Below are 16497 nucleotides of genomic sequence, written 5' to 3' on the forward strand. Positions count from 1 at the left end.
ATGCAGGTTGAGGTCAGATTTCTAAGGTGATATTTTACTTCATTTTCATGTTGACATTCTTCATAAGCAGTAGATGCTTTAATACATCTAAAAGACACTTAGCAAGGTACCAAAAAGTGTTCACTCTTTGGTTAGTGAGTATCTAGTCTGGTTGAATCTCAGATAGACATCACCTAATGTCTAGGTGTTCAAGGTTTGGTTCTCGCTCTAATGAATGTTTTAACTATCTGTACAAGGTAGAACAACTCCATCAAGAGAGACTAAGAGAAACTATATCCAATCAAGATCCCAGCATGTAGCAAATGTTAATTTGCTATGGCATAGATGCATTTGAATGGTTACTAGCAACAGCATCAAGGAGAATCCTTAATTTGTAGCATTGTTAAGGTCAGGATTCATAATTATTTATAACATATCAAGCATGCAATCATTTCAATGTATATTCAACTCTGATTACAGTCTATGTTTCAAGGATGCAAGATTTTTTTATGAAATGCAATTACGCTAATAAATAAAATAATCAGTATGATGCTTATGCTAACACAGAAAGAATTAACTCATTTTGATTTTCTCATATTGAATCTTTCTGTTTCTAATGAAAATTCACCTACTTTATCATATGGGGAAATTTTCATGACAGTATTCCTTCACTGTTATTCTTCATTCTCCGCTCCTCATATCTGGTCAGATACAAGATTGTTGCAGGTGGATTTCTCTTGACTCTTAGAAATAGAAGTCATTCTGCACATTTGCTTTTGTAAAATACAGGGTTCATGTCAAATATTTCATTATTAGCTCTGGGTGAACAGAAGAAAGCAAAAGAAAGACTGTGCATGTTGATTAAATTATTCCTACAAATTTGTTTCAGCAAAGCTCTTGAATGCCTGAGTTGTTAGATAGGAATTTCATTTTGCTTTCAGACCAAAACCATGTTTCAAAACAGTCAAGCAGATATGAATTCATTGTTGGTCAATTATTTATTAATGTGTTTAAAAGTCAACACCAGTATTTCTTCCAGGGATTACAGGATTTGTTTTTTTTTCTTTGTTTGTTTTTTTCCTGCATTCTTTATACCCCCAAAATCTCACAGTTGATGTAATCACCTTGGTGCAACAGACCTAAGTTAAGTGCTTCCTTCATTTACCCATCACTTCCTGCATTCTCCAGTTCTGTACTTTGGCATGGGCAGCAGTGTTGATCTGCTTGAGGGTAGGAAGGCTTTACAGAGGGATCTGGACAGGCTGGATCCATCGGCTGAGGCCAATTGTATGAGATTCAACAAGGCCAAGTGCTGGGTCCTACTCTTGGGTCACGACAACCCCAGGCAACCCTACAGGCTTGGGGAAGAGTGGCTGGAAAGTTGCCTGGTGGAAAAGGACCTGGGGGTGTTGGTCAACTGCCAGCTGAATATGAGCCAGCAGTGTGTCCAGGTGGCCAAGAAGGCCAACGGCATCCTGGCCTGTATCAGAAATAGTGTGGCCAGCAGGAGCAGGGAAGTGATCGTCCCCCTGTACTTAGCACTGGTGAGGCCACACCTCGAGTGCTGTGTTCAGTTTTTGGGCCCCCCACTACAGGAAAGACATTAAGGTGCTGGAGCGTGTCCAGAGAAGGGCAACCAAGCTGGTGAGGAGCCTGGAGCTCAAGTCTTATGAGGAGCGGCTGAAGGAGCTGGGGTTGTTTAGCCTGGAGAAAAGGAGGCTGAGGGGAGACCTTATCGCTCTCTACAACTACCTGAAAGGAGGTTGTAGTGAGGTGGGGGTCAGTCTCTTCTCCCAAGTAGCAAGTGACAGAGCGAGATGAAATGGCCTCAAGTTGCAGCAGGGGAGTTTTAGATTGGATATTAGGAAAAAGTTCTTCACTGAAAGGGTTATCAAGCACTGGACCAGGCTGCCCAGGGAAAAGGTTGAGTCACCATCCCTGGAGGTGTCTGAAAGACATGTAGATGTGGCACTCAGGGACATGCGTTAGTGGTGGACTTGGCAGTGTTAGGTTAATGGTTGGACTTGATGATTCTAAGGGTCTTTTCCAACCTAAACAATTCTAACCTTCTATGATCTTCACTTTTTAATAGCACTATTGAAGAACTAAGAATCCACCTGTCCCATGAGCTCTCTCTTCTTAATTTTTTTCTTCTCATAATGAAGGTAATGATACAGTGCTGTTTTTGAAGAACAATATTGTCTCTGTGGCAGGCCTCACAGAAAATTCCATATGCTCAATCTGTTTTTAAAAGCTGTAGAGCTTCCTGGATTTTATTTTATTGCTACAGTATCCATTAATGGTTTGGTTTGGTTTTTTTGGTAAATTAATGTGATTTAGATTTACTGAGAGGCAAAGTAAACACGAATATAAGACCAATATATCTCCTAAGTTCTTTTCTTTCTGCTGGTATGTCCTCACGATGTCTAGTCAAGCACAACTCATCAACAGAAGTCACAAAAAAGGGTCTCTGAAATCCTACAACTTCCAGAGTACTTCCCCTGGTTCTACCATGTCCTACCTTTCTGGATCCTGGGACTCTTCCAGCTCTGCATCCCTCAGTTAGTAGGAGTAGGTGAATCTTTGTCAGTATGTATATACAGACACACAGAAAACTGCATGTGAATCCAATAATTAATTTTTGCCATTTCTGTATTCATAAACTAAGTGTTCATGAGCATTGGCCTGGTGCAGAACAGAAAACTCCATGCTGATGCAAAAGCTATTATTTAATGCTAAGTCAATATATATTTCGTACAGCTTTACTAAGTTTGAAGTATTATAAATATCTTTTCATACTGTTACTGAGGAAATTGGATTTATAGATATTACAGTTTAATTGATTCTTTTTAGGAGCTAATGTAGCTAAAGGAAAACTTACATAATCTCTTTTACAAGGAAGCTTAAGAAGACACTTCATGGTCCTGTGTATGCATTTATCATTACCAATTCTATATGTTTCTCTGTTATTTATCATGGCATAGGGATTATTATGCACCAAATACAGGTAATTTGGAAGATCAAAGCAATGTAATTAAATTGTGATGGTGGACTGCAGCATTCTAATAATAATGGTTATTGTAACAGTAAAATCTAGCTAAAATTGACAATTTTGTCCAGAATTTTCATGTGTTGTTTTTTTTTGGGGGGCGGGGGAGGGCAAGGAAGAGTATCTGTGAAGTGGGCAACATATATTTCGTGTAACTATGTCTTCTACAAAAGGCTTCATCACATCCTCTTCCTTCCCTGCATGGCATCATTTATCCTATTAGAGGATAGAATAATACCATTTGAATTACAAGGGATGATAATAACTTCTAATGAAAACATTATAGAAACAGAGCTAAGAATCAAGGCAAAGGATAAAAATCCTTTGGATGAGAAACCCAATAGAGCAAATAAACTAATTCGTGAATGGTGGTAAATTAAGACGTGGCTTTCAAAAATGCCTAAGGGAACTCAGTACCAGTTTTTACTGAAAGTTAGCAGTCCAATTTCTAGTAACTTACATTGTATGTCTTTAACAATCTCACCCTCAATCCTGCTAAATGACAGTCATCTATTTAATTATTTTCTATAAATATTTCTGTAAGCACCAGTGGAAGGTCTGTAAAAATAGCACTTCGGATAGTTATAGTACAAAATCAAAGCAGAGGCAGCTGCTTCTTTCTCTCTTGTTCTTTTTAATAACAATAATGGCTCAGTCTGCATTTAGTTGATTTCTCCATGTATGAAACCCTGTTTCTCTAATGAGTTTTACCATTCATACATATGTGTCTTACAGCAGTTTTATGGTTTTCAGATAAAACTTTACAGATATCTTTATGCAAACCAGTAAAATCTTTAGGCAAATCTCAGGTACTACACTGACAACAGCTTTTTATTTAGATTTTTTATCTGAATAAAATATTGTGCCACTAAACTGGTAGAAAGTTGTATGAAATATATACATCCCAAAAGAAGGAAATCACCATAAACCTGTATTCCCTCAGATTGATGTAGCAGGAATTTGACCATGTGTGGTTTTTTTAAATGCTGCAGTATCACAACTTCAGATAACATCCAACAAAAGAGGTCTCTGGTGCTGATTAACTTGGAAAAACTGTCCCTTGTCAGAAAGCCCTGTATACTGGGTAGTATGACAGAATCTAACAAATAAGGTGAAGAAGACAGAAGGTTTATATGGTCTACCTAGGCTTACCAAAAAATTGGTACTTTGTCTGCAAAAAAAGAAATGGTCATCTTTCTGTAGTTAATTTCTGCATTCAGGTGCAAATCTGAAAAAAAGCCCATTTAAAGTAACTTGCATTATGTCATTATAAGCATGGGCTACAGAAAAGCAAAAATCATCCTGGAAGACCATAAAGGGAAATATAAATTGAAAAAGGATATAAAAAAATGAAAAAGAGTGAAACAATACACAGACTTAACAGTGAAATTCAGGTTTGAAGTCTAGGAGCAATGAGAAGATTCCAGTGTTCATGAGACAGTGTTTTCAGAAGTTGGTTGGATCTATGAAAAGTTTTTACCTTTGTAAATAGGGGCAGAGGAATCAGACAACACTGCAATCTGTAGGAAATATATATCTGTCAAACCATGATAAAGAAATAGCCTTTAAGAATTTTTCATTCTTACTTCCCAGGCAGTGACAAAATAAATTATAAGAACACTTTTATCCTATGCAGTGGCAAATGTTACTTTCTCTCTTAAAATTGTCATTGTACCACTAAGCCTTTAAACATTGTCAGAGACTATGAATGTGATGATGATGGCAACAGAAACTATGGTAGACAAGTAGAGTATCTGCAAAAAGGGATCCAACAGCATGGTGCAACTATGGGGTGATGTTCAAATTCATTTTCTTTGATTTAGTTATGTGTCTTGCATCAGACCAACGGTGATGAAGACCTTGTGAGCCACTTGAGATTTGATTCATATCTCAAAGATTTTAATGACTTTTATATTGGTGTAAACAGATAAAATACCATGACAGGTTAGAAGAGGAATACAAAAATGAAACTTGGGCATGGATGACAGATTTTAATAAATAGAGTCAAGCTTAACAATTGGAGAAGGGAAGAAAGCACAAGTTAAAAAACAAAGTTAAAAGAGTTATAAGATTGAATAATGGAGAAGGAGTGAAAACAGTAAAAGAGGGAAAGAACAGGAAAAGGGAATGGCTTAAAGAAGTGTAATTTAATTGCCATGACAGGCTTGAATATCACAATATTGTGATTCTTCTGACAGTGAAATTTAGTCAAATTGGTTCTTGATTCCTGCATGTCTTTTACAGAAAGGACTGTGAGAACTGGAATCGAGCATTAAAAATAAAAATTAAAAAAAAAAAAAAAAAAAAAAAGGAAGGCATACATGACATTGAGAAAGAAAGAAAATGAAAATAATGAAACAGTACCTTCAATCTCTGGAAAAAGTGGGCCAGATAAGAAAATGCCTCAGTGTAGATATTTCTAGCTTTCTTTTGACAATTCCATCCCATTCCATTATTATTAATACTTTCACTGAATAAACTTAAACTTATGTAGATATAAGTACATAATTTTGAAACTCATCAATATTTTGGCAAATAACTTTGGCTTATAGAAGTTTCTTTTTTATTTTTCCTTAAATTACTTTTGTATTTAAATTTAGATATATGTTCAATTTTTTAAGAAAATCTGTGAAAATTATTTGATTATCTATGAAAAATATACTGTTAGGTTAACATTTGATTCACCTTTCAATTTTGGTCAATAAATGAAAGTCATATGAAATAGACTGATAATGCTTTTGAAAGAAAGGAAAAGGAAAACAAACCCTATATCTGTAGCTAATCTTACTTATTACACTGAATGGTTACTAGAGTGAATCTTATTTGGGAGGTTCAGCGATCACTGGCTACTTTGTGTGCTGCAATACAAAGCAGAAATAGTGGTCTGTTGACATGGAAGACACAGAATTTTATTTAATTTCTTTTTTTTTTCCACAGAGTCGGGGGTTAACTCTTCTAGGAAAATTTATCACTTCTTCATAAAAAGCCTCAGATACCATACCAGTCTTGTTAACACAGCAGAAACAAACCATTCAAATGTGCTTTATCACACAACAGCAAAAGGTATTTCATTCTCTTCCACACCCCTTTTATCTTCTACTCACAAAAATCATATTTAGCAATAACCTAGTTTCCTTTTTCAACACCAGACTCTGATAGAATAGAAAATATCACTTTCTCATGCTGTTCCTGTTTCTAGTAGAGTAAAGCTCTTTGGAGATTTGTTGCTTTAGCTTTTGTATGTGTGAACAAGCTGCAAAACCAGAGTCCAATATTGTTTAGGTTCCAAGTAGTAAAACTAGACTCCAATATTGTTTAGATTCCTTGGTGACAGTAAAAATAATATAAATTTGCTCTTTTACTTCATTGGAAGTCTGAAACTAGGTCAGTGGGCTGGTTTTGGCCGGGATGGAGTTAATTTTCTTCATAGTAGCTAGTGTGGGGCTATGTTTTGGATTTGGACAGAAAACAGTGTTGACAATACAGGGATGCTTTCGTTACTGCTGAGCAGTGCTTACACAGAGTCGAGGCCTTTTCTACTTCTCACCCCACCCCACCAGCGAGTAGGCTGGGGGGGCACAACAAGTTGGGAGGGGACACAGCTGGGACAGCTGACCCCAACTGACCACAGGGATCATTCAGACCATAGGACATCATGCTCAGCATATAAAGCTGGGGGAAGAAAGAGGAAGGGGGGGACGTTTGGAGTGATGGCATTTGTCTTCCCAAGTAACTGTTAGGTGTGATAGAGCCCTGCTTTCCTGCAGATGGCTGAACATCTGCCTGCCAATGGGAAGTAGGGAAAGAATTCCTTATTTTGTTTTGCTTGTGTGCGTGGCTTTAGCTTTGCCTATTAAACTGTCTTTATCTCAACCCACGAGTTTTCTCACTTTTACTCTTCCAATTCTCTGCCTCATCCCACCAAAGGGGCGTGAGCAAGTGGCTGTGCAGGGCTTAGTTGCTGGCTGGGGTTAAACCACGACAGTCAGTGTCTTCTTCAGTTATAAAATTATTCCAATCCAGAATTTATTTGTATAGTTTCTATTCTTTTTTGAAAGGATAAGCATTTGCAGAAAGCAAATTTTGAACACACACCTGCCTTTTTATTAATATGACTCGAAGGATTTGAGAGCTTGATAAAGGCAGCTGTACTTGGGGAAGAGACTGGAGAAAGGATCTGTAGTAGTCAGCAGAGGAAGAGTTAACAATGCTGGTAGTTAAAATAGTAATTTTCTAAATTCAGCCATAGCTACTGAGATGGATGAGGCAGTTCGTACTTCCCAGAGCTGCTGTTTAAAAGTGACTACAGACAGATGCATCACAGTGCACTGATGAGTTACAAAAATCATGTCCTTAACATTGTCTTCATAACAGTTGTAACATATGAAGCCAGTGCAGCAGAAGAGGATGAAAGCGTATGGTGAGCAGAGACTTAATGCAACACACAAAGTTAGGATGCTGTAAAAGTCCTTTGTTGGCCTATGCAATCTTTTGCGTTTTATGAAAGTCAACCCTGTCCTAATAAAATTCAGTTATGTGAGAAGTGCACAAGACATTTTAGATACTGAAACATTCTCTAAATTTTATCATTTGCTTAAGGGCCGCAGAAGTGATAAGGTGTACAATAAGTGATTTTTTGTAGAAGAATGTTTGTGTATGATGTGCTGGTCCCTGTGGAAGATAGTGTTGGGAGGTCGGAAAGGGAGAGTTAGAAGTTAGCTTTTGTTTTTGTTGCTATTCCTTGTCTCCCAGCAGAATGTTGCAAGCCCTCTGAAACTGCATGCTGTCCCTCTGTTCAAGATAAAACAACAGCATGGAGGCCACTTGCTTATATAATTCATTACCAAACCATTCCTTATGCACCACCAGTGGCCTGTGGGCCTGTTGGAAGTGACTACAGAATAGAGCAGGCTAGCAATAAATGGAGCAGGAGAATAAAATTAGACAGGGACTAGTTAAACTGTTCAGCTCATGACAAGAGCCCTTGGCTTTCCTCTGTTCTTGCAAAAGCAATTGCCTTATATATCCATTTCAAAACTGCAAATCAAGAAATAAAGTATTAAAGCTCCATTTGTTTTCCTGTTCCAATATTGCTATCAGTAGTAACTTAATTATACACTCCCCTACAAGGATGACTGTTCACACTTCAATTGTTCCATATGAGGAAGTTTTGGGAAGTTTTTATGTTTGTACTTCAGTGGTAAATATTTATTAACACTCTCCAACTCATTAATTCTCTAGGAAACATAAAGGACTGCATATTCTCAGGAAAGTTAAGTATTGACTTTATTTTTTTAGTTGTATTTTTCATTTGACAGTATATTTCAGTTTAGAGGTTTTGGTTTGGAACCTTTAGAGGTTAATTTACTTTTTATCCTTTCTTGACAATGAAATCATCATACAGATGTTTCTGTCTCCCTGAAAAAAAACAACAACAAAAAAAAAAAACATGAAAAAACCCCCATCAACAAAACCAACAAAATCCCAACAAAAATAAATAAATAAATAAATAAATACCTGTGAAATTCTTGTCCTGGGGGATCTACTTGTGAAGCAGAGATGAACAAGCAAAACAGCTCTGAATGAGGTAGAGTCTGTGGCTTGATGTACTGTGCCCCCTTAATGCATAGGAATACAAAATGTATTTGAAACTTGGTAATATTTGTTTGCAGAATTATCTGAGTTATTTGCTTTAAATTTTGGTTTACAAAACAAATACTTACCTTGTGTGTTCAGGACAACTTCATACTCTTGAGCAAGTTTACAGGTTCTTCATTGTTTTTCAATAAGATGAAAAATGCAAAACAGCCAGTTGCTCTATGATTCACAGGGTAAAACAGATATTCTGCAGAACTGGCAAGAAGAAGCAACAGACATATTATTCGGGCATAATGTTCTGAGGAAAGACAATTTCCCATCCAACATACAGCTGTTAAAAGGTATTTCCCTAGTACAAAGTTTTGCAATTCTGTATGGTCACAGAAATGGCTTTTACATTTGGTAGAAACCCTAAAAATTGAAAACATATTAATTGCAAGGAAAATGCAAAATTTTTATTCATAGACTAAGAATAAATTTTATAATGACATGTTGCTTTATCTGTTTTGGTGTTCCTAACATAGAATGTTGTTAAAATAATAAAGATTATACTTAGAAATTATATAAAAAATATAAAATACTAAACATTTATCCAAAACAAAATGGCTCCACACTGTCCTATCAAAATCTACAAGTTGGGTTTGTTTGTTTGTTTGTTTGTTTGTTTTCCAAAAAAGAACCTTTAAAAGGTTTTCCACTGGTTCTATTTTTAACTATCTGTTATATCTCTGTTCTACTGAAAGTGGTGAGGACTCCTGCTCCTTCTTGTTTAAGAAAACAATAATAAAAGAGTTGTCATGACTTGTGAAACTACTTATATGAGATGGAAGGGTGATGCAAGTTAAGAGGGGGAAACTCAAAAAGAAATACTTAAAACTTAGAAGAAAACTAGTAGGAAAAAACAGAAAATTCTCTGGTTTATACTCATTAATTCACTGCATTGTCACCTTAAATATTGTTGGTATTGCTGCTAATGGCAACAACAAAGCATAGTGCAGATAGATAATAGCACAGAAGCAGGAGGTGTATTTGTTCCCAGATTAGTGCTACAATATTGGATAGAAAATTCTGTTTCTCAAAACTTCAGAGAAGGTGGCTACAATGTACATACCTCAAAATAATACTGAGACATTCAACCAGAATTTGGAGCCAGGATGAAATAATATCCAGACCATACTAACTACCCTTCACCATGCACTTGTAGTGATACTAGTCCTCAACAGCTCTTGATACATGGATTGTTGAGAGTGTCAAGAATCTTGTATAGAAGATGAAGAGCTGATTTTTCACAGAAGTGGCTTCTTCGAGTCCACAGTTTTAACATCTTATTTTTCAGGCTCTTATTTTTCCATTTTTCTCCCTTTTACTGTATCCTGTTTAACCATAAACCTTCTTTCCCCTTCTCGCTTTAATTTAGGTCAGGCTATCTTTTATCCTTCAGTGAGCCTTTGGCTTTTTTGCAGCTTTACACTTTTCATTTGCTTTTCCCAGTAATTTCTTTTATAGTTTTTAAATATTTTATATGGATATGTTTGGAGTCTATTCTTATTTGCCTTGCTGCTACCTACTCCTCCTTGATCACTATACTCACCCACTTTCTTTTTATTTTTTTGTTTCTAGATAAATCTGAAATTTAAGCTCCATTTTCTCCATATCTTTTATTTGAAGCAGCACTGATTAACACTGTCAGATATTACCTTTCAGCTCTGAGCCATCAATTATCACTCTTTAATAACTGTCTTTCCTCATTCCCTGTGTTTTATCACCTTTCTTGAAATTTCCAATATTCACTCATAATTTCTTTTGCAGTCTTGTAAGAACCAGTTTTCTTTTAAACTTTTTTACCTTCTTTTCATAAGAACACTACTACCATTTTTCTCTTCCAGGTTTTTTTTTCTTCCTGAAATTTTGTCTTCCTTCAGACAAAAAAACCCCTGACTTACTTGCTGTAACATCTTTTGCTTTGGTACTCAAACACTCTCCTGACTTTACCTTGCATAAACCTTCCTCCAGGCTTTGTTACCAAGAAATCTTATTTCTCCTGGTCTTCATCAAATTTCTCAAGTAATTCCCTGTTTGAATTAGCAGGTATACTGAGTGTAAATGGAAAAAGCAGTGTTCCAGATATTTCTTGCTCTTGTTTGGCCAGATCCTGTTACTTTGTCTCAGCAGTTAACAAAAAGGCAGGTGAATGCTGACCATGTCCCAGGCAGCAACCAACAGGGTCTGTATTTGCTTACTGCAAGTACGTCTTACTCTTTTCACACAGTGCCATAGATTCCTTTACCCAAAAGCTAGATAAACTTTACCCCTGTATCAGTTTGTTTATTAGAAAATCAAGACTTATTGAAAAGGTCATAAGCAGTCATGGAGTCTTTTTCATTGGTTTGTGATCTTGAACTCGCCTGTATCCATGCAGTAGCAAAGAAGGGTTAGGAGTGGTACAGCTGGCTGCAGCAAGTCAGATCTTGAAGTACTTAAGAAAAATGTGTCAAATATTTTTTCTAAAGTTCCTATGTGAAAAGCAGACTAAATTTGTGTACAGAGTGAAAGTAATATTCAAAGCCAGTGCTGGAATTATAAATAAGTTGGCAATGAACCAGTTGCTTTAGGAGGTGGAGAATAATTGGAAACTTTCACTCTTGCTCCTTTTAATTTTGAAACCATGACAAGAATTTTCTTCTCTTTTGATTGCTGGGTGATCAGAATTAACTTTTGAGGTAACCTTAGGCCAGTTTCTTACTCCAAATCTCAAAAGTTGAAAGTGGATTTAGTGGTGCTCTAAGCTGGGAATAGATGGAGAGTGGAACCTCTAGGCATGGTACTTTAGCTCCTTCTAAAATGAAGGAAGTCACTAACTGGGAAGAGCTGACTCAGGATCTACAGAACATTGAGAAAGAGATTCAGATCATTCACAGTTTCTTCGGATCATTGATAGCTTCTGGACAGTTTTGCAGGAGATTTCTTTGGTATTGATTGGCTGTAAATTATGCTACTATTTCTATTATAGTAACTGTTTGCTTTATAATGTGCTGTTTACTTTCTGTACAATGGTTATGAATTCTCTACCTAATCAAAAAGTTATTGAAGATCACAGCCTGTGGATCAGAACCTGCTGCACCACATAAAATAAACCCAAACCAAACTACAGCTTCCACCCCACTCCCCTTAAAACTTTGTGTTGGTGGTGCTTGAAATACTTTGGACTGACTGAAACATACATAGAAGAACATATATTATTTAGATTTTTACCTCAACATTTAAGGGAAAATTCTTATCAAATTTCCCATATATTTTATGTAAGTCCACTTTTTCTTCCCATATGCAAAATTATTCCTCAGGACCACATATAAATAATTCACTACACCTAACAAACACTCGTTCTCGTGACTATGTTACGATGAGGTTACTAGGCCTGAATCTGCACACAGCAGAGTACCAAAACTCTTAGTTGCAATCCTTATCATTTGCCCAGTATCCCTGCTTTCTACTGCAGGTAGCAGTTAGATTTCAAAATGGCTTTTGAGCTTTGCTTTTCCGAGTCAGTTACAGTAGAGAATTTTCTGTACCTGCTTCACTGCCTGCCAAAACAGATGCATTTCCTTTGATTCCCATGGGCCTTAACTTGGCTATGTCATTTGTAAATTTGGTTGTTGTGTTGCAGTGTTATATTAAACTTAATTCAGTGGAGGTGTTTGAAAGGTAGTTCAACCCATTAAAACTGGATTCCAGATCTCAGTATGGATATGCCTGTGCATCTGTTTTTCAGTGCTTTGTCCTGAATACAGCAGCCTGATTACCAGCACTGATTTTGTAATTCAGAAGTTTCCTCCTTTCTGTAAATAGCATCTGTCCTCCTGCAGAATAAGCTGTTGGCCATCATCAGATGTCATGAATGATGGCAAAAGATGCTATCATTCATCCTCTGCACTTCCCCAGAGGAAGCATATGGTATGCATCTTGTGTGAGGAAAAAAAGAAATAATAAGGAATTCAGCCTGCTGGGTTTCTTTCTTTTTATCCCCAACCTTTTCCGCAACTTGCTGTATGAGACAAAGAAAAAGGTCTTAGTACTGGATGCATATTGAAGCCTCTCTCTAAGTAACCTTTTCTTTACACTTACAGCTATGTGCAGTCTTCCTTCATTCTTCTTACTTTGTAGGAAGAAGAGTACGTTTTCTTAGGTACTGGAAAATACTTCATCTCTCCTTAGACTCTTAAATGGCCCAAGGTCAAAGTTAACAAAGTTCATTAGTAGGTCTACAGCAATCTGTGCAGGAATTAAAGTATTTGTCAGTGGTAAAACTTCTTTTGTGTAGGATTAATTAGCAAAAGAAACCTGCACCAGACTGAAAGTCCCTCTGTGTGCACTGTAGGTAACACCAGGTTCCAAACAATACAATTTCACCACATAATAGCGATGTTGCCATCATCATTTGCTGCACATCTTAAATCTATTTGCAAGGCTATTTGATTCAAAATTATACAGAGTGGAATTATAAAGAATACATAAAGTAATTTTACTGAGGCTGTACTTAAAATAATTTACACTGATTAAAGTTAGATTTAAAAGTTCCACTTAGTGCTTTCTTTTGCATTTAAAAACAGAGATCTATAATTATAATGTAATGTAATTTTAGCAGTAATGACTAAGCTTGGCACAGTTGTTCTTCAGTTGTATGTAAGAAAAATGGCTGAAGTTCAACTAGTTGTTTAGCCAGAAGTTAGCACATCTTATTATACTTCAACTTTTGTTAAACTGACCGGGAGTTTTCCTACTGACTGCAGTTCTTGAGATGGAGCTGAAAATCTCTCTAGAAATATTCTTAAGTTTTTTTAAGAAACTTTTCTAAGATAAGAGTCTGAATATTACAGAGTTTTGAAAATTCAGGTGTAATTCGATATGGTTTTGTTCTACTTAAACCAATTTAACTGCTGTCCCTGCATAGTGGAATGAGAGCTGTAACGATGAAAGGGATCTTAATGGCTGTCCTGGGTAAAGAAAGAGAGGTGGCTACAACAGCTTTTAAGTCTGGATGAGGAAGACAGTTTAGAAAGAAATATTCTGATCTTCCCTGATCAGTGAGATATGCTTTCTGTAACAGAGTGGTGTCAGAGCACACAAACTGGATCTATTCTTGATGAATCTAAAACACATAGTAGAAGTGCATGCTGTGCAGCAGCCAATATTGGGATATTCAGCCCATGGGACAAGACTAGAGCTGTTCTGAAATAAATCACTTCACCCCAAACTCATACGAAGTAGAGAACAGTTTATCAACATCATCTGGTTTCCTGCACAGTCTTGATGATGTTGTGCTGTCATGGTTTAACCCCAGCCAGCAACTAAGCACCACGCAGCCACTCACTTACTTCCCCCCACCACCCAGTGGGATGGGAGAAAAAATTGGGAAAAGAAGTAAAACTAGTGGGTTGAGATAAGAATGGTTTAATAGAACAGAAAAGAAGAAATTAATAATGATAATGGTAACACTAATAAAATGACAATAGTAATAATAAGAGGATTGGAATATACAAGTGATGCACAATGCAATTGCTCACCACCGGCTGATTGACACTTGGTTAGTCCCCGAGCAGTGATCCCCCCACTCCCACTCCCCCCAGTTTATATACTGGGCATGACATCACATGGTATGGAATACCCTGTTGGCCAATTTGGGTCAGCTGTCTTGGCTATGTACTCTCCCAGCTTCTTGTGCCCCTCCAGCCTTCTCGCTGGCTGGGCATGAGAAGCTGAAAAATCCTTGACTTTAGACTAAACATTACTTAGCAACAACTGAAAACATCAGTGCGTTATCAACATTCTTCTCATTCCTAACTCAAAAACACAGCACTATACCAGCTACTAGGAAGACAATTAAGTCTACCCCAGCCAAAACCAGGACATGTGCCTTGCTAGATAAATAATGTAGCTAAGCCCTTAGAATTTACATTTCTTATTTGTAAAAGACAAGGAGCAGTTAGTCCATGTCCCAACACCATCCTAATAAATTTATTAAAATTTGTAAGCCACTCACATGGGGAGGTAATGAGGTCCTCATAGGCACTGTTCTGCAACTTTATGTCCAGGAACATTAACTAATGCCTGTCTCTCTCCTGGGCAGTGTCCTGGGCTAGTAGCTCTGCTGACGAAGGCCATGTCCCACATGACTGTTGTGGAGCTCTGTCTGCTTTCTGCGAGAGAAGGTGTGTGATCCCACCTCTCCAGATACTTTTTCCTCACTTCTAATTTTCATTCAATGTAAAATGACTACACTGAATTTCAGAAATCGGAAAATCCAAGGATGGAGAAATCATATTGGTTTTGTGATGAGCTAGGACCTCTAGTTTTCAAGAAAAATAGCATTTCTTGGGGAGTGAGAAGTGGAATAAAGTAATACCCTATGTTTAAAGTCACTGAGGTGTTTGTTTTCAAGGCCATCAAAAGTGAGCTTAATTTTAAAAAAAAAAATTTTAAGAGAAACTATCTCTCAGCTCTTTTTGAATCTGATGGCATATCTATAAACTGCTTTTCTGCATTTCTTCTAGTAAAATAAGAATAATTTAATAAAAAATTTACTGAGTACAAGGTCTCACAAGCAATGTGGTCTCATCAGTATGTTAAACCTAGGTCACAAGCGTAAAGAAATAATTCCAGACATATTCAAATTTGGAGAGGGGACAAAATGAAACTCTAGAAGACTCAGAAATGAAAGACACAGGAATCATGCAAATCCTTGGCACTTCTTCACTGCTTTCAGTATTTCATCAAAAGCTGATGCATTTTTTTTCAGAGAGCAACGGCCTTGCTATAGAGACAGAAAAGTCTATGGGAAGAGAAAGAAAAGAAAAAAAATATTCCTCTTTGATTTCTGAAAACTGCTTCAGGGAAAAAGATTGGGAACTGCCCCAGATTTTCAGGATTTACTATGGTTTTGATAACTGAATTTTACATGTCAGGGAGAATAAGATTTGGAAAAGGTGAATATTTTGTTGCTAATCTCTTAGAGCTTTAATGAGGATCTGAAGATTAATGCAACACCAATGAAAGAACAGCTAGTGCAGCAAATAATAGGTTAGGATAGTTTGTAGCTGTGTGATCTAATAAATACTTTGCTACACTCTAGCATGCAAAAACCTGAGCTTAAATTGTGTTTTCTCACATTTAAGTTCTGTGTGAGGAATAAGTTACATGATTTTGTGTGAAATTTCATTAAATTTCCAGGATATTTACCTACTTATAGGGCTAAAATGAGGGTAAAGGAGTTAGAAGCATGTTTTCCAGAGTGTCTTCAAAGATAATATTGTATCAGTGCTCAGGTTTTCATCAGACTTCCGCTCCTCCTCCCCTCGTTTTTTTACCTTCCCTAGACATTGCAATGGGAAAAAAAATACCTTAAGAGACCATAAAGCCACTTCTTTGTAATCTTCTTTCTACTTCTTCTCTCTCGAAAGTCATAAAAAGCTCAGAGCTGAAGTTGAACTGAAGAGACTATAGCATCAACTCCCCAAATAACATAACCATATGAAGTGACATCTACTGTATTCAAATATTCAGTCTTCTGGTTAATCATTTACCTGTTAAAACCATTCAAGCTTCAAGAATCTGACCCTGGTGTCAAAGGAATGAAAGGACACATTTTTTTTAATTGTTCTTCTATATTTATTTCATAACAGCATTTTTTAAAATTCTTCTTGGCCTGTAGGAGCAGCTGTTCTCTCTGACATCAGCTATTCTCTCTGATATGCCTAAAACTGTATGCACTTCAACACAAATCCCTAGTTGTGGTGTCTTTATTATTGATGGTGAAGCTTACATTGCAGTCATTGACTATTTCTTGTCAAGACATGATGAAATTACCTTTGAAGAAG

The sequence above is a fragment of the Buteo buteo genome, chromosome Z (assembly GCF_964188355.1).
Source record: "Buteo buteo chromosome Z, bButBut1.hap1.1, whole genome shotgun sequence".
NCBI lineage: Eukaryota > Metazoa > Chordata > Aves > Accipitriformes > Accipitridae > Buteo > Buteo buteo.